The sequence below is a fragment of the Microcaecilia unicolor genome, chromosome 12 (assembly GCF_901765095.1).
Source record: "Microcaecilia unicolor chromosome 12, aMicUni1.1, whole genome shotgun sequence".
Lineage (NCBI taxonomy): Eukaryota > Metazoa > Chordata > Amphibia > Gymnophiona > Siphonopidae > Microcaecilia > Microcaecilia unicolor.
In genome coordinates, this window is record NC_044042.1 from 106,733,797 (window position 1) to 106,754,573 (window position 20,777).

Sequence of the window (20,777 nt, forward strand, 5' to 3'; positions counted from 1 at the left end):
CCCGGCCCTGCAACTCCCTCCCAAGTCAACTGAACAAATTGCTCAATTGCTTGCAAGGGTCTACAGTTTGGCTTTTAAGGAAATCAGAACTACATTTCCCTGCATGCACTGGTGCAAATGCAAAGCCAGGACCGGCTAGCCCTTTTCACTTGAGACGATCCCCGTAGGAAAGCTGGAAGGGACGCTAGCGCCCCAGTTCCTCTCCGCGCGGGCACGAGAAGGCAAGCAGGCGCGCGCCGCTCCTACAGGCTGGCCTAGGCCCGCGCGCCCCGCTTCCCGGCGCGAGGCAGAGGAGGGGAGCGCGTGCCGGCCGTCGGGCACCACCTCAGCCCTGGGAGCGCGAGCTTTCTCTTTCTCGGCTGGGCTGTGGCATTTGCAGCCCAGAGAGGGGAGCGAAAAACAATGTTATTTCGTGTGTGGGGGGAAAAGGCCTGTGAGGACATTCCAGTCTGCCAATAATAAATCCTGAGTGCATCCTTCTCATTTCTTTTGCAGGTAATTTGCAATGTGATGTGTGTTTTGCATTGATTGCAGGTTTATTTTGATGCACAGAGGTTACATTTTGTTTTGCACGGGGAGATCTTTTGTTTTTTTTTGGCCCACAGCGATGCACGTATCTGTCAGTAAATGAACCGTGAATACAAAGTTACCTGATATTATTCTTTGCTTCATGTGGTTGTCGGGCCTCCATTGATGGCTAAATTGTCCAATGCATCTGCAGCTTACCTGTGGTTGACAGAGGGCGGTTGTTGCCTTTCAGCTGTTTTCATTTTTCAGTGCTGCATGTGCTCTGCTGCTATTCACTTCCCTCTTTAGAAGCCAGAATAAACTCAAGGGCTTCTTTCCAAAACCAGACCTGGTAAGTCCATTTTAGCTGTATCATTTTTTTGTTCCTCAGAAGAGATGGAGTAAAATATACATTAAACAACCTAAAACGTGATCATTATAAGTATTGTTTGAATTCTTGTGTGGGTTATGTGTTATATATGTAAAAAAACAAAACAAAAAGTTGAATTTTAGAGAACTCTATGCATTTCATTCTATGTCGGTCTTATATTTATTTATTGCACTTGTATCCCACATTTTCCCACCTGTTTGCAGGCTCAATGTGGCTTACAAATACCCGTAATAGCATCACCATTTCAGGGTACAGAAATACAATTGGTGTTACAAAGATGTCAAAAATAACAAGGTTAACAGGTTGATCTCTGGAGGAAAGGAGGAACAGGGGTGATATGATACAGACGTTCAAATATTTGAAAGGTATTAATCCGCAAATGAACCTTTTCCGGAGAGGGGAAGGCGGTAGAACTAGAGGACGTGAAATGAGATTGAAGGGGGGCAGACTCAAAAAAGATGTCAGGAAGTATTTTTTCACGGAGAGAGTGGTGGATGCTTGGAATGCCCTCCCGCGGGAGGTGGTGGAGATGAAAACGGTAACGGAATTCAAACATGCGTGGGATAAACATAAAGGAATCCTGTTCGGAAGGAATGGATCCTCAGGAGCTTAGCCGAGATTGGGTGGCAAGAGCCGGTAGTAGGAGGTGGGACTGGTGGTTGGGAGGCGGGGATAGTGCTGGGCAGACTTATACGGTCTGTGCCAGAGCCGGTGGTGGGAGGCGGGACTGGTGGTTGGGAGGCGGGGATAGTGCTGGGCAGACTTATACGGTCTGTGCCAGAGCTGGTGGTGGGAGGCGGGACTGGTGTTTGGGAGGCGGGGATAGTGCTGGGCAGACTTGTATGGTCTGTGCCAGAGCCGGTGGTGGGAGGCGGGACTGGTGGTTGGGAGGCGGGGATAGTGCTGGGCAGACTTATACGGTCTGTGCCAGAGCCGGTGGTGGGAGGCGGGACTGGTGGTTGGGAGGCGGGGATAGTGCTGGGCAGACTTATACGGTCTGTGCCAGAGCCGGTGGTGGGAGGCGGGACTGGTGTTTGGGAGGTGGGGATAGTGCTGGGCAGACTTATACGGTCTGTGCCCTGAAGAGCACAGGTACAAATCAAAGTAGGGTATACACAAAAAGCAGCAAATATGAGTTATCTTGTTGGGCAGACTGGATGGACCGTGCAGGTCTTTTTCTGCCATCATCTACTATGTTACTATCTAATCAAGCAATTATAGGAAGAAGATAGTCATATTAAGAGAGGAGTGGTGGTGTGTTGAAGTTGGTTATGGGTTCTTGTTGTAGGCTTTGGTGAAGAGAGAGGTTTTCAATGCTTTGCGAAAGTTAGTTATTTCATGAATTGTTTGTTTTTAGGTGATTTGGTAGTGCAAAGCTTGAAATTGAATCATATATGTTAGATGCAACGTATTCAAATATTTAACTGTAGTTTAAGCTGCAAAACATTCTTCTGTTGCCTCCTGATCCAAAATATGTCAGTACAGGTGACAAAACTGGCATGCCATACTATGCCATGCTACCTGGTATAAGACGTAATTGGTTTTGGAATTAATATCTCTCTGGACTTTTCTGATTTTAACTTGGCTGCAGGTGAATGAGAAACACACTTTTAATCTCAGATAACAATATCCTTTGAATTTGCCAAAGGTGGACTTGGCGGGTTTTGGAAATAAGCCTTCTGGTGGTAGCTAACATTATAGAAGAAAATGACCACTGTACGGGCTGTACAATTAAGGTAATTCCTTTTCTAGTTTAAAGAAAGGTTTGCTAGAAAGAGAAAATCCTGTGAAATTTTTAATCACCTGTCAAACTCTGGAGGGGGAGAAAGAATTCAAAACCATTTTGACCTCTTTGGACTGACTAGATAATAACTGGTCACTCTGCTGCCCTGGATGGCTGACTGGGTTCGTAACAGCATGCAAATGAGCTGACGTCAGCTCGCCTCCAGCGTTCCCTTTCTTCTCAGTATCCCGCCCTCGCGGAAAGACGAAATGACGTCAGAGAAGGGCGGGACACTGAGAGGGAAGGCAAGGGAAGGCTGGAGGTGACGCGAGCCGAACCTGCCTCCGCTGCGACCTGAGGTAACATGAACGGCTTAAAGGCAGGGCGGCAGGAACGAGAGGAGGGGAGAATCGCTGGACATGGAGGGGAGGGGAGAGTCACTGGCCGTGGAAGGGGAGGGGAGAATCGCTGGACATGGATGGGAGGGCAGGGCAGAGGAGAATCGCTGGACATGGATGGGAGGGGAGAATCGCGAAACATGGGTGGGTGGGCAGGACAGAGGAGAATCACTGGACATGGATTGGATGGGAGGGCAGGGGAGAGAGGAGAAATCGCTTAGACGAGGGCCCGTTTCATTTTTCACAAAATGGCTTTGTTGCTTGTGTTTAATATAAGGAAAGTACCCTTCACATGGGCTGTTTGGTGAAATGTTATTTAGGGGCCCTTTTAAAAAGACATATAAGGTCCTATGTGCGTCCAGCACACACCAAATCAGCATTACTGCTCGGCTACCGTGTGCCCCGGGTGGTAATTCCAAATCTGGCATGCGCTAAAAACACGCAGCATTTTTTAGCCCATTAAAATAATCCCTTTTTTCCAGATGGAGTACAGAAAACACCCACCCACAGTGCCGCAGGCCAGTTTTTGGTGCACCTTTATAAAAGGGTCCCATGGTGACTGCAAAACAAAGATTCATAAAATATGTTTATAAGTTGGTGTTCTGTTGGAAGGTGGATGTGTTCAATTAGTTTACTGATTTAAATTGTATTTTGAACTTGTTACAATGCTGAGGTATGATTACAGGTGCTATTTCAGCAAATTCCAGTTTGTGGGCTTGATATTTATTTATTTATTATACTAGCCGTTAAGCCTGTTAAAACGGGCGCGTATTGGAATGTTTTTTTTCCCAAGGCCCCCCTCCCGTTGCAGCTGCAAGGCCCCCTGCCATCCTCCTTCCCTGCCAGCTCCAAGGCCCCCTCTGTCCCTCCCTCCCAGCTCCAAGGCTCCAGTCCTCCCCCCTTCCCAGCTGCAAGGCCCCCTGCCCTCCCTCCCTCCCTCCCAGTTCCAAGGCCCTCCCCCCAGCTCCCAAGGCCCCCTTCCCTCCCTCCCGCCCAGTTCCAAGGCCCCCTGCTCTCCCTCACAACTGTAAGGGGCCCCATTCCCTCACAACTGTAAGGGCCCCCCTGCCCTCCCTCCCAGCTCCAAGGCTCCAGTCCTCCCCCCTTCCCAGCTGCAGGGCCCCCCGCCCTCCCAGTTCCAAGGCCCCAGGCCCTCCCCCCCAGCTCCCAAGGCCCCCTTCCCTCCCTCCCTCCCTCCCAGTTCCAAGGCCCCAGGCCCTCCCCCCAGCTCCCAAGGCCCCCTTCCCTCCCTCCCGCCCAGTTCCAAGGCCCCCTGCTCTCCCTCACAACTGTAAGGGGCCCCATTCCCTCACAACTGTAAGGGCCCCCCTGCCCTCCCTCCCAGCTCCAAGGCTCCAGTCCTCCCCCCTTCCCAGCTGCAAGGCCCCCCGCCCTCCCAGTTCCAAGGCCCCAGGCCCTCCCCCCCAGCTCCCAAGGCCCCCTTCCCTCCCTCCCAGTTCCAAGGCCCCAGGCCCTCCCCCCAGCTCCCAAGGCCCCCTTCCCTCCCTCCCTCCCAGTTCCAAGGCCCCCGGCCCCCCCCCCCAGCTCCCAAGGCCCCCTTCCCTCCCTCCCTCCCAGTTCCAAGGCCCCCTGCTCTCCCTCACAACTGTAAGGGCCCCCCTGCCCTCCCTCCCAGCTCCAAGGCTCCAGTCCTCCCCCCTTCCCAGCTCCCAAGGCCCCCTTCCCTCCCAGTTCCAAGGCCCCCCGCTCTCCCTCACAACTGTAAGGGCCCCCCTGCCCTCCCTCCCTCCCAGCTCCAAGGCTCCAGTCCTCCCCCCTTCCCAGCTGCAAGGCCCCCTGCCCGCCCTCCCTCCCTCCCAGTTCCAAGGCCCCAGGCCCTCCCCCCAGCTCCCAAGGCCCCCTTCCCTCCCTCCCTCCCTCCCAGTTCCAAGGCCCCAGGCCCTCCCCCCCAGCTCCCAAGGCCCCCGGCCCTCCCTCCCTCCCAGTTCCAAGGCCCCCTGCTCTCCCTCACAACTGTAAGGGCCCCCCTGCCCTCCCTCCCAGCTCCAAGGCTCCAGTCCTCCCCCCTTCCCAGCTGCAAGGCCCCCCACCCTCGCTCCCAAGGCCCCCTTCCCTCCCTCCCAGTTCCAAGGCCCCCCCTGTGCCTTCTTCCCAGCCAGCTGGAAGGCCCCCTTCAGTCCAGCCCTCCCAGCTCCAAGGCCCCCCCCTCCTTCTGAGACCTCCCATGTCCCCTCCCCCCCCAAGGTAGCCGCTACCGCCCCCCCCACCCCGGAGTCGCCACCACCCCCCCCCCCTTCACCCGGCCCGGGCCCTCTCTTCATTATTCAACTCACAGCAGCGCCAAAACAGCAGCAAGCAGCAGCTCCCGTTGGCCTTCCTTCACTGCCTATGCCTCGCCCTCGTGTGACGTCACGTCGGCGAGGGCGGGGCACAGGCAGGGAAGGAAGGCCGACGGGAGCTGAAGCTGAGCTGCTTGCTGCTGTTTCGGCGCTGCTGTAAGTTGAATAACGAAGAGAGGGCCCGGGCCGGGTGAAGGGGGGGGGGGGGGGCGGTAGCGGCTACCTTGGGGGGGGAGCGGTAGCGACATCAGCGGTTCCCTCCCTCCCCTTCCGCGCAGTTTCCCTCTCTGTCCCGCTCCCCTCCCCCCGTCATCACGTCTCGCCGCGGGGGCAGGACAGAGAGGGAAGTCTCTACTGCGCATTTGCAGGTGAGTCGGTCACTTGCCATTTATAGGTTTGATTTGTACCCCGCACTTTCCCACACATGGCAGGCTCAATGCGGCTTACATAGTAACAATATAAAGAATTACAAGTCATAAGAAAAATATACATTAGTAGTAAACGTAGTTAAGAGAATTAGGGAATGTTATTCTGTACTTGGATGACTTTGTTCCTTCCCTCACCCCCATAACACCATGCAGGTGTGACATTGGTACGGTAAGCTCTGTTTTAAAGCAGCAGGTGCCACAGTGCCCTCTACGTAAGAACATAAGAGTAGCCATACTGGGTCAGACCAATGGTCCATCTAGTCCAGCATCCTGTTTTCCAAACAGCGGCTAAGCCAGGTCACAAGTTCCTGGAAGAAACACAATTTTTCAGTAACATTCCATGCTACCAATCTCGGGGCAAGCAGTGCCTCAGTAGCAGACTATGGACTTTTCCTCCAGTAATTTGTCCAAATATTTTTTAAACCCAGATACGTTAACCGCTGTTATTACATCCTCTGGCAAAGAGTTCCAGAGCGTAACTATTCGTTGAGTAAAATAACATATTTTCTCCTGTTTGTTTTAAAAGTATTTCTATGTAACTTCCTCAAGTGTCCCCTAGTCTCTGTACTTTTGGAACGAGAAAAAAATTGATTTACTTCTACTCATTCTACATCACTCAGGATTTTGTAGACCTTAATCATATCTTCCCTCATCCATCTTTTTTTCCACGCTGAAGAGCCCTAACCTCTTTAGCCTTTCCTCATACGAGAGGAGTTCCATCCCCTTTATCATTTTGGTTGCTCTTCTCTGCACCTTTTCTAATTCCGCTATATCTTTTTTGAGATAGACCTACCAGAAATCAACACAATACACAAAGTGAAGTCGCACCATGGAGCGATACAGAGGCGTTATAATATTTTTGGTGTTGTTCATCATCCCTTTCCTAATAATTCCTAGCATCCTGTTTGCTTTTATCGCCGCTCCCGCCACACACTGAGCAGAAGATTTCAGCGCATTATCTCCAACAATACATAGATCGTTTTCTTGACTGCTGACCCTCAGGGTGGACCCTAGCCTCAGGTAGCTATGATTCACATTCTTTCCAATGTGCATCACCTTGCATTTGTCCACTTAAATTTCATCTGCCATTTGGATGCCCAGTCTTCCAATTTCCTAAGGGCTTCCTGCAATATTTCATATCCCGCTCGTGTTTTAACAATGCTTTGTATCATCTGCAAATTTAATCACCTCACTCGTCATTCCGATTTCCATATCATTTACAAATATGTTAAAAAAACACCGGTCCCGATTCAGATCCCTGCGGCACTCCACTGTTCACCCTCCTCCATTGAGCAGCAGATGAAGTTCAGAATCTGGTTGAGAAGCCAGGACTGCTGAGGCCTCCCATGATGTGAGGATTAAGACCATCTAGCTTGGCTCGATGCCTCCCTTTTTAGAACCAAAGACAGAGCAGGTGCCCCCTGTAAAAGATCTGTTTAGGCACTTGGCTTGATGCCTCCCTTTCTAGAACCAAAGACAGAGCAGGTGCCCCCTGTAAAAGATCTGTTTAGGCATCCCCACCATGGGAGCAGTGCTGCTCTTTTTTCTAAATGCTCTAATTAACACTCTGTCACCTTTCATGCATGAATAAGTGGCCTATTCCACTTCAGGCTTGTTGAATTTGCTTCAGTTGCTGTAGAGCAGAGGAAGGAGCAGGGCAGGGCTGCAGCACAGATGCCCAAGTCCTTAAAATCACCAGGTTGTGGGGAGCCACAATTCAAAGGGAGCCACGTATTGATGTGTATCTTGAGCACCAGTTAAGTGGCCATAGGTGCTGTTGCTTTGTTTTCTCTTGTGCCAGGCCATCTCTGCTGTAGCCTTTTGGTATTTGAAGTGTAGCTCTCTGGTTCTTGGGAGAGAAGGAAAGTGAAAAAGGAAATATCATCTTTGGACGTCACTCTGAATTATTCATCTTTTTCAAATTTGAGCTCAAAGTGTGTTTTTATAAACAGATTTGAAAATACGCCCTTTAGATGACTTATCCATTCTGGTTATCCATACTATCCCTTCCTCTCCTGTCCAGATACAGGGACCCACATCGTTGGAATGAACTTCCAGGTAGCATTTGAACCTTAGATTCACATGAATTGTTTAGAAGGCATCTTACGACCTTGACTGTTTCAGCAACATTATGGGTAGTGAGGGCATAACCGGGGTATTGCCATTTCTAGTCATAATTGTATGGAACTTTTCTTGTGTAATTCACTTTGAACCAAATTTTTGGGATTAATTGGAATGGAAAATAAAGTAAATTATATTTCACCGTCTCCCTTCGCTCCCTATGCATTCTAACAAGGCGTCTCCTGTTCCCCGTCTCCCTTCGCTTCCTATGCATTCTAGCAAGGCGTCTCCTCTTCCCCGTCTCCCTTCGCTCCCTATGCATTCTAGCAAGGCGTCTCCTCTTCCCCGTCTCCCTTTGCTCCCTATGCATTCTAGCAAGGCGTCTCCTCTTCCCCGTCTCCCTTCGCTCCCTATGCATTCTAGCAAGGCGTCTCCTCTTCCCCGTCTCCCTTCGCTTCCTATGCATTCTAGCAAGGCGTCTCCTCTTCCCCGTCTCCCTTCGCTTCCTATGCATTCTAGCAAGACGTCTCCTCTTCCCCGTCTCCCTTCGCTCCCTATGCATTCTAGCAAGGCGTCTCCTCTTCCCCGTCTCCCTTCGCTCCCTATGCATTCTAGCAAGGCGTCTCCTCTTCCCCGTCTCCCTTCGCTCCCTATGCATTCTAGCAAGGCGTCTCCTCTTCCCCGTCTCCCTTCGCTCCCTATGCATTCTAGCAAGGCGTCTCCTCTTCCCCGTCTCCCTTCGCTCCCTATGCATTCTAGCAAGGCGTCTCCTCTTCCCCGTCTCCCTTCGCTCCCTATGCATTCTAGCAAGGCGTCTCCTCTTCCCCGTCTCCCTTCGCTCCCTATGCATTCTAGCAAGGCGTCTCCTCTTCCCCGTCTCCCTTCGCTTCCTATGCATTCTAGCTATGAGATAGGTGGAGTGATAGCAAAAATGGAAATGTGGACAAGCCATTTGACTGGCCCCCTTGATAACCTCTACCCTGAAACCACCCTTGATGTAGGTGTATCTGCTGCCCAACCCTTACCAGAGAGGGGGTGGGGGGAGGCACAGCAATACCTGGTTAACTGGGCCTTCTAGATACTTTGGCCCGCAGGCTTTCTCAAGGGGCATGTTTACTAATTGCTAGTGTAAGGTTTCTGCCACTGCAGCTGATATTCCTATGGATGCAGAGGTAGGTAGCGTGCATTATTGTTCAGTAAATACGCCCCTAAATTCCCTTTCTGATGTCTCTTCCAGGATGGTGTATATAATCTTTGCTGGTTTTCAATAGGTTATTTTTAGTCTTCCTTTTAACTGGCTTAGCGGTGTGCTTATTGCTATCTGGCCTGTCAGTTGTCTTCTAATTTTCATGTTTGTTTGTTTTTTATTTCATGTGATTTTTTTTAGTTGTATTGATTGGCTAGGCTTCAATTTTCATTGTATGGTGTGTGTACCTAGTATGATGCCCCGAGTCCTTGGAGTTCTAAAACACTACTTCTGGCTATTGAGTAAGGGGACTTGCGTATGAAATACTGTGGTATGGTGGGTTCCTCTGCTCCATACTCTTGATGACCATTAGATACCTGGATAACCTTTTCCCATTTCGTTTTGGATATTTTACTGATTTTAACCCCTGCGCCTATGCTCTTGGGCTTGCGCAGTGGATTTCCACTACCTTTATCTGATTTTGTGATTTCTTGCTAACGTTGGCATCTTTGCTTTCACGCACCTCTGCCAGTGATAGTGAAAGGTACTTGTAAGATGCAGGGCTCTCTGAAGGGCCAAGCAAGAGGGGTGACTGCCTAGGGTGCCAAGCCAAGGGATGGAGATTGCTGCCATTGTAGTGTGCAAACTCTCAGATGCGGCAAGATCTGGACAACTGCAGCAATCGAGAACTCTCCAGGTCAATGGTGCAGATGCTAGCTTTCAACCATTTGAAGGAGCCCAACCCCCCTGTGGGCATCCCTGGCACTGGCCTTTCCCATGCCTTTGGGCTGCTAGATGTCCTAAGAAGCCTGGTGATCGGCCTCCCAAGATTTATTTATTTTATTTATTGCATTTGTATCCCACATTTTCCCACCTCTTTGCAGGCTCAATGTGGCTTAAAATGTGTTGTATTAGTAGATGATAGATTGGGAGATATCAGTTAGTATTACATGGAAGGTAGTATGATCGAAAATTGAACAGGTAGATACAGGTAGAAAGTGTTACTGATAATAGGTACGGTGGAGATGTGATAGAAAATAGCGTAATCGAATTTCAGATAAGTAGATATAACAAGAACATTGTTGATAATAGGTAAGGTTGCGATGTACTACATTTCTAGTTGCTGCTCTTATTGGTATGCCTTGTTGAATAGGTGGGTCTTCAGGGATTTGCGAAAGTTAATTAGCTCATAAGTAGTTTTTAACCTGCGCGGCAATGCGTTCCACAACTGTGTACTGAGGTAAGAGAAGTTAGATGCATACGTTCGTTTGTATTCTAGGCCTTTACAACTGGGGAAGTGCAGATTAAGGAATGTTCGAGATGACCTTTTAGCGTTCCTGGGCGGCAGGTCTATCAGATTTAACATGTAGGCTGGGGCATTTCCGTGGATGATTTTATGAACTAGAGAACATATCTTGAACGTGATGCGTTCTTTAAGTGGAAGCCAGTGTAGTTTCTCCCTCAGGGGTTTGGCACTTTCATATTTTGTTTTTCCGTATATGAGTCTAGCTGCGGTATTCTGGGCGGTTTGCAGTCTTTTGATGATTTGTTCTTTACAGCCTGCGTAAAGTGCATTGCAGTTGTCTAAGTGACTTAAGCACTAGTGATTGCGAAAGATGGTTCTTGGGAAGAATGGTCTTATCCTTTTTAGTTTCCACATCGAGTGGAACATCTTTTTAGTTGTATTTTTCACATGATTGTCAAGTGTAAGATGTCGGTCGAGGGTAACTCCAAGAATTTTCAATGTATCCGATACGGGAAGGGATAAATTTGGTGTGTTTAAGGTGGTGAATTTGTTCGTGTTATGTTGTGAGGTGAGTATAAGGCATTGCGTTTTTTCTGCGTTGAGTTTCAGCTGAAATGCATCCGCCCATGAATGCATGATTTGGAATCTTTGGTTGATGTCATTGGTAATTTCCATTAAATCTTGTTTAAATGGTATGTAGATCGTTACGTCATCTGCGTAGATGTATGGATTGAGGTTTTGATTGGATAGTAATTTGGCCAAGGGTGTCATCATTAGGTTGAAGAGAGTCGGTGAGAGGGGGGATTTTATTTTTATTTATTGCATTTGTATCCCACATTATCCCACCTCTTTGCAGGCTCAATGTGGCTTACAATACATCATGGATAGTGGAAATGAGAAGATAGTAGACATTAAGTATAGCAGTAGGATTTGGGGTTACATGGTGAGGGAATACATGATAATGAAATAACAACTCCACATTCAGGTGTCCATGTGTCTGAGGTGGTAGAGTTAGATATCACTTGGTAAGATCGTGTGGTTAGGAAGCCTTTGAACCAATTGAGGACGTTGCCTCCAATTCCAAAGTATTCAAGGATGTGTAGTAATATTCCGTGATCAACCATATCGAAAGCGCTGGACATATCGAATTGTAGGAGGAGTATGTTGTAGCCAGTTGCGATCAGTTGTTTAAACTTAGTCATGAGAGTAACTAACACTGTTTCGGTGCTGTGGTTAGACCGGAATCCTGATTGTTAGTTGTGTAGTATGGAGAATTTAATTAGGAAGTTGGTTGGTCACCAATCCTTCCGTTAATTTGGTTATCAGTGGAATGGATGCTACTGGGCGGTATTGTGTTACATGTCTCCTAGCTCAGTCTACTTTGAAAGGTAGTAGATTCTAACAATTGTAACTGTTCACGCTGCCATGCAAAGTACTGGGGTTCAGTTTACTAGCCAGGTCTCTTGCGCCCCAAGCAACCAGAGCTGGGAGGTTTTCTTTTATATACAAACTAACCTTTTTCAGAGACAGGGAAGCAGTGGAACTGGAGAACATGAGTTGAGGTTACAGGGTGGTAGACTTAGGCGTAACATAACATCAGGAAGTACTTTTCTCCGTAGAGAGTGTTGGATGGCTGGAATCCCTCCCAGTGGAGCTGGTGGGGCAAAACACTGATGGAATTCAAAAATGTGTGGGATAACACAGGGAATCCCTGTATATAAAGAGGATGAAATCAAAGCAAAACTAAAATGACCTATAAATTTTAATCAGGGTCTACAGTCAACCAGGTGAACGAAAGAGGATGGAATCGGAGCATACCTAAATGACCTTCATGCTTTCATCAGGACTTAGGGGGGCACCTGGCTAATAAGGCAAATACAACTTTGACCACCTAAATAGATGGACAAAATAACCGTCACACTTCATTCGGGGCTTAGAGGGGTGTAACCTAGCTGGTAACGGGGATGCAACTTTGGCCAACCAGTGGAGATGGAGAAAAGTGGATGGAACCCAAGCAAACCTTTAAGGATCTTCACTCTTCTATCAAGGCTTAGAAGGGTGTAATCTGGCTGTTGTGGTGGGTGCAGTTCTGACCACCTTGTTGGCATCATTTACTATTAGAGATGGCTGGTGGTGATTAAGATTCAACATTTGAACACTGAGGGAGGTTCCTCTTTCTCCACAGGCTATTGCATTTCCTCCATAACCATAGTCATTCCCATCATGTCCTTTGCATGCATCACTTCGCCTCAGCTTTTTGCCAATCATAGGCAGCCACAGGGTCCTGTAGCCTTCCTCCTGCTTCCAGCACTGATGGATAGTTGAGCACCAGTAGTTTTTGAGGTCCTACCATGGAGTCCGCCAAGACCTGACTGGGAACTTTCTGTGGGTAGAAGAAGTCAGGGCTGGAAGTCTGGTGAAGGGTCAGAGCTGCCCCTGTCATAAGCTAGTGCAGAAGTGTGCTCCAGCTGAAGGGGAGAATGACATCCCGAGGATCTTCAGAACAGAAAAATATGAATTTGTTCAGGGAATATAATAGACTGGAAAATTCTGCACCCCAGCAACGGATAAAAGGAAAGGCACATCTGTCTCGGCTGTGGCCAAAAAGTGATTTTAACTGAACAGATTATGAACCAGGAGGAGAGCAGATTTCATACTTCGTAATTTGAGCTTAATGACTGCATAGCTAACAGAATATTTTTAATTGCTATGTACAGAAAGACATCAAAGTCTTACTTGTAAATATGTCAAATACAAGTAAAAAAAAATGGCCGAGTGATTATAGAAATTAGGATATCAGGTAGAACTGTTATTTACTGTTTAACTGCAGTGAGTATACCTGTCTACTACTACTACTACTTAACATTTCTAAAGCACTACTAGAGTTACGCAGCGCTGTACAATTTAACATAGAGGGACGGTCCCTGCTCAAAGAGCTTACAATCTAAGAGACAAATGAACGGTCAGTCCGATAGGGGCAGTCAAAATGGAGCAGTCTGGATTTACTGAACGTTAAGGGTTAGGTGCCGAACGCAGCATTGAAGAGGTGGGCTTTAAGCAAAGACTTGAAGATGGGCAGGGAGGGGGCTTGGCGTAAGGGCTCAGGAAGTTTTTTCCAAGCATAGGGTGAGGCGAGGCAGAATGAGCGGAGCCTGGAGTTGGCGGTGGTGGAGAAGGGTACAGAGAGGAGGGATTTGTCCTGTGAACGTAGATTTCGGGTGGGAACGTAAGGGGAGATGAGGGTAGAAAGGTAGTGAGGGGCAGCAGACTGAGTGCATTTGTAGGTAAGAAGGAGAAGCTTGAATTGAATGCGGTATCTGATCGGAAGCCAGTGAAGTGACCTGAGGAGAGGGGTGATATATCGGTTCTGGCGGAATATGAGACGTGCAGCAGAGTTCTGAACAGATTGAAGGGGGGATAGATGGCTAAGTGGGAGGCCGGTGAGGGGGGTTTAGGAATGGAGGAGGAGCAGGCCAAGAATCAGAGAAGCCCAGTTCACAGTTATATAGTAGATGATGGCAGATAAAGATCTGAATGGTCCATCCAGTCTGCGCAACAGTCACACTCACTTACTTAAAATGCAAGTCTAGTCAGATTAACAGTAAAATTATAGAATAGAAGCAGGAAGGAACTCCATTGCTAGACAGGAAAGCAGCCCATTTTCTCCAGACACAGACAAATAAGTAAGTACACCTTTTCACGCAGTTGTATGCTCTCCATAATCCTTTTTGCATCCACCTACCATTTACAGCAAACAACAGATTGATATGTGCTTTAAGACCTATTCTAAATTGCGTCGATGAAGATTGAGACTGAAGACAAAGGAGCAGGCTATGCCATAGTGTGAGAGCAAGGAAAAAGAAAGACGAGTTCCTGGTCTCTTTCCATCTTGTGTACCTTGGGCCTGAGAGGGGACCATTAATTTAAATAATGCAGAAGACGTGAAGGCATATATGGGACGGCTCCATGGTGTGACCGCACCTTGAGTATTGTGTTCAATTCTGGTCGCCGCATCTCAAGAAAGATATAGTAGAATTGGAAAAGGTGCAGCGAAGGGCGACTAAAATGATAGCGGGGATGGGACGACTTCCCTATGAAGAAAGACTAAGGAGGCTAGGGCTATTCAGCTTGGAGAAGAGACGGCTGAGGGGAGACATGATAGAGGTATATAAAATAATGAGTGGAGTGGAACAGGTGGATGTGAAGCGTCTGTTCACGCTTTCCAAAAATACTAGGACTAGGGGGCATGCGATTAAACTACAGTGTAGTAAATTTAAAACAAATCGGAGAAAATATTTCTTCACCCAACACGTAATTAAACTCTGGAATTCGTTGCCGGAGAACGGGGTGAAGGCGGTTAGCTTGGCAGAGTTTAAAAGGGGGTTGGATGGTTTCCTAAAGGACAAGTCCATAAACCGCTACTAAATGGACTTGGGAAAAATCCACAGTTCCGGGAATAACATGTATAGAATGTTTGTACGTTTGGGAAGCTTGCCAAGTGCCCTTGGCCTGGATTGGCCGCTGTTGTGGACAGGATGCTGGGCTCGATGGACCTCTTGGTCTTTTCCCAGTATGGCATTACTTATGTACTTATGGGATTGTTAATGATGCTAAGTAACTAGGATTGCCGTTATGAAGAACCTAATGGGCTAAAACCAAGACTTCAAACTTTACCCTATGTTCGACTGGCAACCAATGTCACTGACTCAATAAAGGTATTACCTGGTCCCTACGTTTAACCTTGTTTGTCAAACGGGCTGCGGTATTTTGCAGGGTCTGCAAGTGCTTAAGATTGACCGTAGTAGTACTTGCATAGATGACATTACAATAATTGTAGTAACAGTAGACAAAGGTATAACAAAACGGAATAAAGCATTATGATCCAAATAGTTTCTAACCTAGCGTATTTGACGGAAGAGCGTGAAAACCTGATTTCACCACATTTTCAAATTTGTTGCAAATCCAATATTACCCCTAAGTATTTAAAGAAAGGTACCATTTTGACTGAATGACCAAAGAGAACCGGAGAAGGATTGGAAGGAGATGTGCGACCTGCAACTCAACAGGCCACTCTTTTTTTTGTCTGGAGAGCCAACTGATTGTTTCTTAGCCAATCTGCCACCGTCTCAAAGCAGAATTGTAGAGGTTGACGGTCCAATACATAGTAATGTGCCCAAATTCTGTATCGGTAGAGCAAGGGGATTCATGAAAATATTAAAAAGCAATGTGGAACACCGCGAGCGAGAGGATAAGATGCAAAATTTTTGTCTTAAACGAACGATTGAACTCAAAATGATTAAATATTTTGACACCCACCAGACAGAACTTAACAAAGATCTGGGTTTTCTAGCCCATTATAAACCATGAAATTTCTCTGCTTTGTCACCCTCTGATCACCATGCATATCTCCCTGTCCCCATCCACTCAGCCCTCTCTGTTTCTCACCTAGCCCACCCCTCCCTCATCCTTTCAGACTGTCACGGAAATACTTTGATGTTTCACTTATATATGCTGTTACTTATCAAAATTTGCTTATTTCTGATCTGATGAAGAAGGGCTACCTTCGAAAGCTAATCAAAAAATGTATTAAGTTAGGCCAATAAAAAAAGTATCATCTTATTTTCTTTTCTCTGTTTTATTTTATTCTATTTCTATTGACTGTAACATAGTAACATAGTAGATGACGGCAGAAAAAGACCTGCACGGTCCATCCAGTCTGCCCACAAGATAAACTCATATGTGCTAGTTTTTTTGTGTATACCTTACCTTGATTTGTACCTGTCTTTTTCAGGGCACAGACCGTATAAGTCCGCCCAGTACTATCCCCGCCTCCCAACCACCAGCCCCGCCTCCCACCACCGGCTCTGGCACAGACCATATAAGTCTGCCCAGCACTATCCCCACCTTCCAACTACCAGTCCCGCCTCCCGCCACCGGCTCTGGCACAGACCGTATAAGTCTGCCCAGCACTAGCCCCGCCTCCCAATCACTATCCCCGCCTCCCACTACCGGCTCTTGCCACCCAATCTCGGCTAAGCTCCTGAGGATCCATTCCTTCTGAACAGGATTCCTTTATGTTTATCCCACGCATGTTTGAATTCCGTTACCGTTTTCATCTCCACCACCTCCCACGGGAGGGCATTCCAAGCATCCACCACCCTCTCCGTGAAAAAAGAGTTTAATTACATGTTGAGTGAAGAAATATTTTCTCCGCTTTATTTTAAATGTACTACTTAATAGCTTCATTGACTGCCCCAGTCCTAGTATTTTTGGAAGGAGTAAATAAGCGATTCACATCTACTGTAGCCATTGATTTTAAGCAAGTCCTGATGTTCTGTAGAGCAGAAACACCTTTTAAAGAGTCTCCATGATTTATATTTTAACATCATGAATTAGTCTGAGAGGCTGCATGTTACTGTGTCACGTCTGTGGCCGTGACCCCTCTCAGACTCACCTTATTTCCTGTGGTCAGCTTCTGAGCTGGCTTCTGTCTGTTCTTTGTGGGTTAGTTCTGTCTCTGTCTCTGTGTGTTGGCTGTATTAGATTGTTGGTGTGCTGTCACCCGTTCCAGATTTCAGCTCAGTCCAGTCCGGATCTTCCAGGCTGCCTGACCCTTAGTTGCCTGGTGATTGTTGCACCTGAGTCTCAGCTGCCTGCTGGGCTTATTAGCCATTTGGAACCTTTCTGCGTTTGCCTTTGCATTGCGTCTAAGGCCCTGGTATGTTAGTGCTTGTTGCTCTGCTGCCTAGTTTTGAATCCTTGCCTTGATTCTTGTCTGTTCTAGCCAGTCAGTGTGTAGTTAGATTGGGTTGTTGTTAGTTTGCTAGTCTTGTCTGTGGGTTTTAGTTTTATGTTTAGTCCTTGTCTGTTTGTATCCTGCTGGCTGCTCTGCAGCTTTTAGTTCTGTGTCTTGTTAGTCAGTGTTTTGTTCCCTGTTTCAGTGGCTGCTTGCAGCTTCCAGTTTCTGTCCCCTAGCTTGTCCTGTCCCTGCCTTGTGTTGTATTGTCTAGCCCAGTTTCCTGCCTTGCTGCCCATGTTCCTTCCTTTCCCCTCTGACACTCAGTCCCTGTGCTGCCTTGCTGTTATCCAGCTCCTGCCCTGTCCTGCAAAGTCCTGTCGGCCACCTGAAGCTGGGAGCTCAACTCCTGGTGGAAAGTGGCCAGGTACAGCTGAAGCCTAACTGTTGTCAGAGTTCTGCCTTGCACCTGGTGTGGGGTGGTTTTGCCTGCCACTGCCGCTTCTCAGCAGTGGCCCAAGGGCTCACAAACCAGTTTCCAGATTTGAAAATGTGACATACTGGCAGCTGGTTACTACTAGGTCCCACTTTTTAAGAACCACATCATCATATTTTAAGTATATATTTTCAAGTGTACTTTCTCCGGCTTCCAAGGGGGTTTAATGATGTGCAGTTGTGATTAATCGGGTGTATTTATATATTTTTAAAAAATACCTGTCTTTTGTGGATACTGAAGCTATTACAGCTGCAGTACAACTAAACCTTTGCATTAAAAAGCCCCACAACTGTAATTGTTTCAAATCATACTGTGCCCACTTCTAGAAACACAATCAGGGGCATTTTCGAAAGAGAAGGGCGCCCATCTTTCGACATAAATTGGGAGATGGGCGTCCTCTCAGGGTCGCCCAAATCGGCATAATCGAAAGCCGATTTTGGGCGTCCTCAACTGCAGTCCGTCGCGGGGACAACCAATGTTCACGGGGGCGTGTCGGACGCGTAGCGAAGGCGGGACTGGGGCGTGCTTAAGAGATGGGCGTCCTTGACCGATAATGGAAAAAAGAAGGCTGGCCCTGACGAGCATTTGGTCGACTTGGTCCATATTTTTTCATGACCAAGCCTCACAAAGGTCCCCAAACTGTCCAGATGACCACCAGAGGGAATCGGGTATGGCCTACCCTTACTCCCCCAGTGGTCACCAACCCCTTCCCACCCTAAAAAAAAAAAAAATTTAAATTTTTTTTTGCCAGCCTCTATGCCATCCTCAAATGTCATACCCAGCTCCATGACAGTAGTATGCAGGTCCCTGGAGCAGTTTTAGTGGGTGCAGTGCACTTCAGGTAGGCAGACCCAGGCCCATCCCCCCCACCTGTTACACTTGTGCTGGTAAATGTGAGCCCTTCAAAACCCACTGTACCCACATGTAGGTGCCCCCCCTTCACCCCTTAGGGCTATGGTAGTGGTGTACAGTTGTGGGGAGTGGGTTTTGGGGGCTCAGCACACAAGGTAAGGGAGCTATGCACCTGGGAGCAATTTATGTAGTCCACTGCAGTGCCCACTAGGGTGCCCGGTTGGTGTCCTGACATGTGAGGGGGACCAGTGCACTATGAATGCTGACTCCTCCCATGACCAAATGCCTTGGATTTGGTCATTTTTGAGATGGTCGTCCTTGGTTTCCATTATCGCCGAAAACTGGGGACGACCATCTCTAAGGTCGACCATCTCTAAGGTTGACCTAAATGTTGAGAGTTGGGTGTCCCCGACCGTATTATCGAAATGAAAGATGGACGCCCATCTTATTTTGATAATAGCGGTTTCCCTGCCCCTTCGCAGGGATGTCCTTAGAGATGGTCGTCCCCGTTCGATTATGCCCCCGAAATCCTTACTTTAGAAGCCCCGGCCGGCCCCCCTCCATTCCTCTCTACTCTTCTGTCAACCCCACAGCTCCGCCTCCTGACACCCTCCGCCCTGTGCCCTGCCTTCTCCGCGGGTCGTCGCCGCCATTCCCCCCTCCCTCTTACCGGGCCCGTGCAGCGCCTCTCACCTCTATGTGAAGGCGCTGCACGGGCAAGAAGATCAGCTGACGCCTCTGTCTTCGCCCATTCTTCCTTCGCGTCTCTCTCCTTTTGGGTCCGCTCCCGTCTGACGTAAGTAACCAATGTAGGTTACTTACGTCAGACAAGGGCGGGCCCAAGAGGAAAGGACGTCCTCCTTTGCTCCTGGGCCCGCCCCCGTCTGACGTAAGTAACCAACATAGGTTACTTACAGCTGTGAAATTAAATACCAGAACACAAACCAGCCATATTCAACGCAAGTAATGGGCCAGGAACGGCTACCGCCTGGTTAACGAATATCTCGGCAGATAACTAGTTATTTTTAGTGGTATTTAACCGGTTATCGCTGCTGAAAATAAAGCCGGCAATGTTGAGGGTGCTCCGGGGGCGTAACCGGTTAAGTCCCAATATTCGGAGCTTAACTGACCAGGTTTAGCTGTCAAATGAGGCCACATAAAAAACAGGCCTGTCTTTTGTCTGCTAAGCCACGGTTGGTTTTGTGTGCTACAGGGTCAGTAGAATGAGTCTATGCAATTTTTTTTCACAATTTTGATGTATTTTCATGTTCTTCAGTCTAAAATCTGCAGGTGCCTAAAGTGGAGTAACTACTTTCTGGGGTTAATTTTTTACTGATAAACGTTTCTAATTTTTTAAAAAGATGTAATTAGTCCATACCTGAGGCTGAAATTTGGCAGGATTATGCAGTCGATACCCCTCTATCTTCTGATATAAATAAGTCATATACAGACCTGCCAAGTCTCCCGCATTGGCTGGTCATCTCCCGCACTCCCACCAAAGCGGGGAAAGTCTCCTGCTGAAACACGCAGCGCTAGCTCCCTCTTCCATTTCCGGCCGCTGCTGCTTCTCCTGTTGAGCAGCAGCGGCCGCAACAACAACAAAAAAAAGAGCTACCAAACAAAAAAACATTTTTAAAAGCAAGCGTGGCACCGCAGACAGCCTTCAGGCATGGGCTGTCGGCTTTACTGGCAGAGATCAGAAAGAGGGAAGATGCTGGAAGGAAGGGTAGTGAGAGAAACAGAAGAGACATTGAAGGATGGGGAGAAAGAGGGAGGAAATGATGTATGTAAAAGGATAGAGAGACAGTGGGTGGAAAGACGGGGATAGAGAGATAGAGAGACTGTCCTTCTATGTTAAATTGTACAGCGCTGCTTAACCCTAGTAGCGCTTTAGAAATGTCAAGTAGTAGTAGTAGAAGAGAGACACTGGATAGAAGGAGGGGGGAGAGAGAGACATTAGATGGAAGGATCAGGAGAGAGGGTAAATGGGTGGAAGGATGGGGAGAGAAAGACGCTGGATGGAAGGGTAGGGAGAAAGAGGAGACGCTGGATGGAAGGATGCAGAAAGAAAGAGGGGAGACACTGGAAGGACGGGGAGAGAAAGAAGAGAGCTTCTGGATGGAAAAGGGGAGTAGTGAAAGACTGGAGAATAAGAGGAAGGGGCACAGGGAGAACAAGGGTGAGGAAAAGATGAAAAGCCATAAGTAGATGAAGGAAATTAAAGAATGGATAGTAAGAATGAATTAAATCTGGACAGAGAGAGAGAGGCAGAAAAATATTGAAGAAAATAAAGAAAAAGGAGAGAAAAATGACAAATGACCAGGAAACCCTGACAGAAGAGTTAACAGAAGACGAAGCAAATCAGAATCAAGAGACTGGGAGTACACAATTAGAAAAAGTAAATGACCATACAACAAAGGGTAAAGAAAATAATTTTATTTTCAATTTAGGAT

The 20,777-nt window shown here is 47.8% G+C and overlaps 1 protein-coding gene across 2 annotated transcripts in view; it reads left to right on the forward strand.

Annotated features, from left to right (window-relative positions):
• The first annotated feature begins 253 nt into the window (after positions 1-253).
• Positions 254-20,777, forward strand: part of MPP3 (membrane palmitoylated protein 3) — a 178,200-nt gene continuing 157,676 nt past the window's right edge. For both annotated transcript variants that reach the window (XM_030221016.1, XM_030221015.1), the window contains exon 1: positions 254-495. The gene's annotated coding sequence lies outside the window, so the exon portion shown is untranslated. The remainder of the gene's footprint in view (positions 496-20,777) is intronic.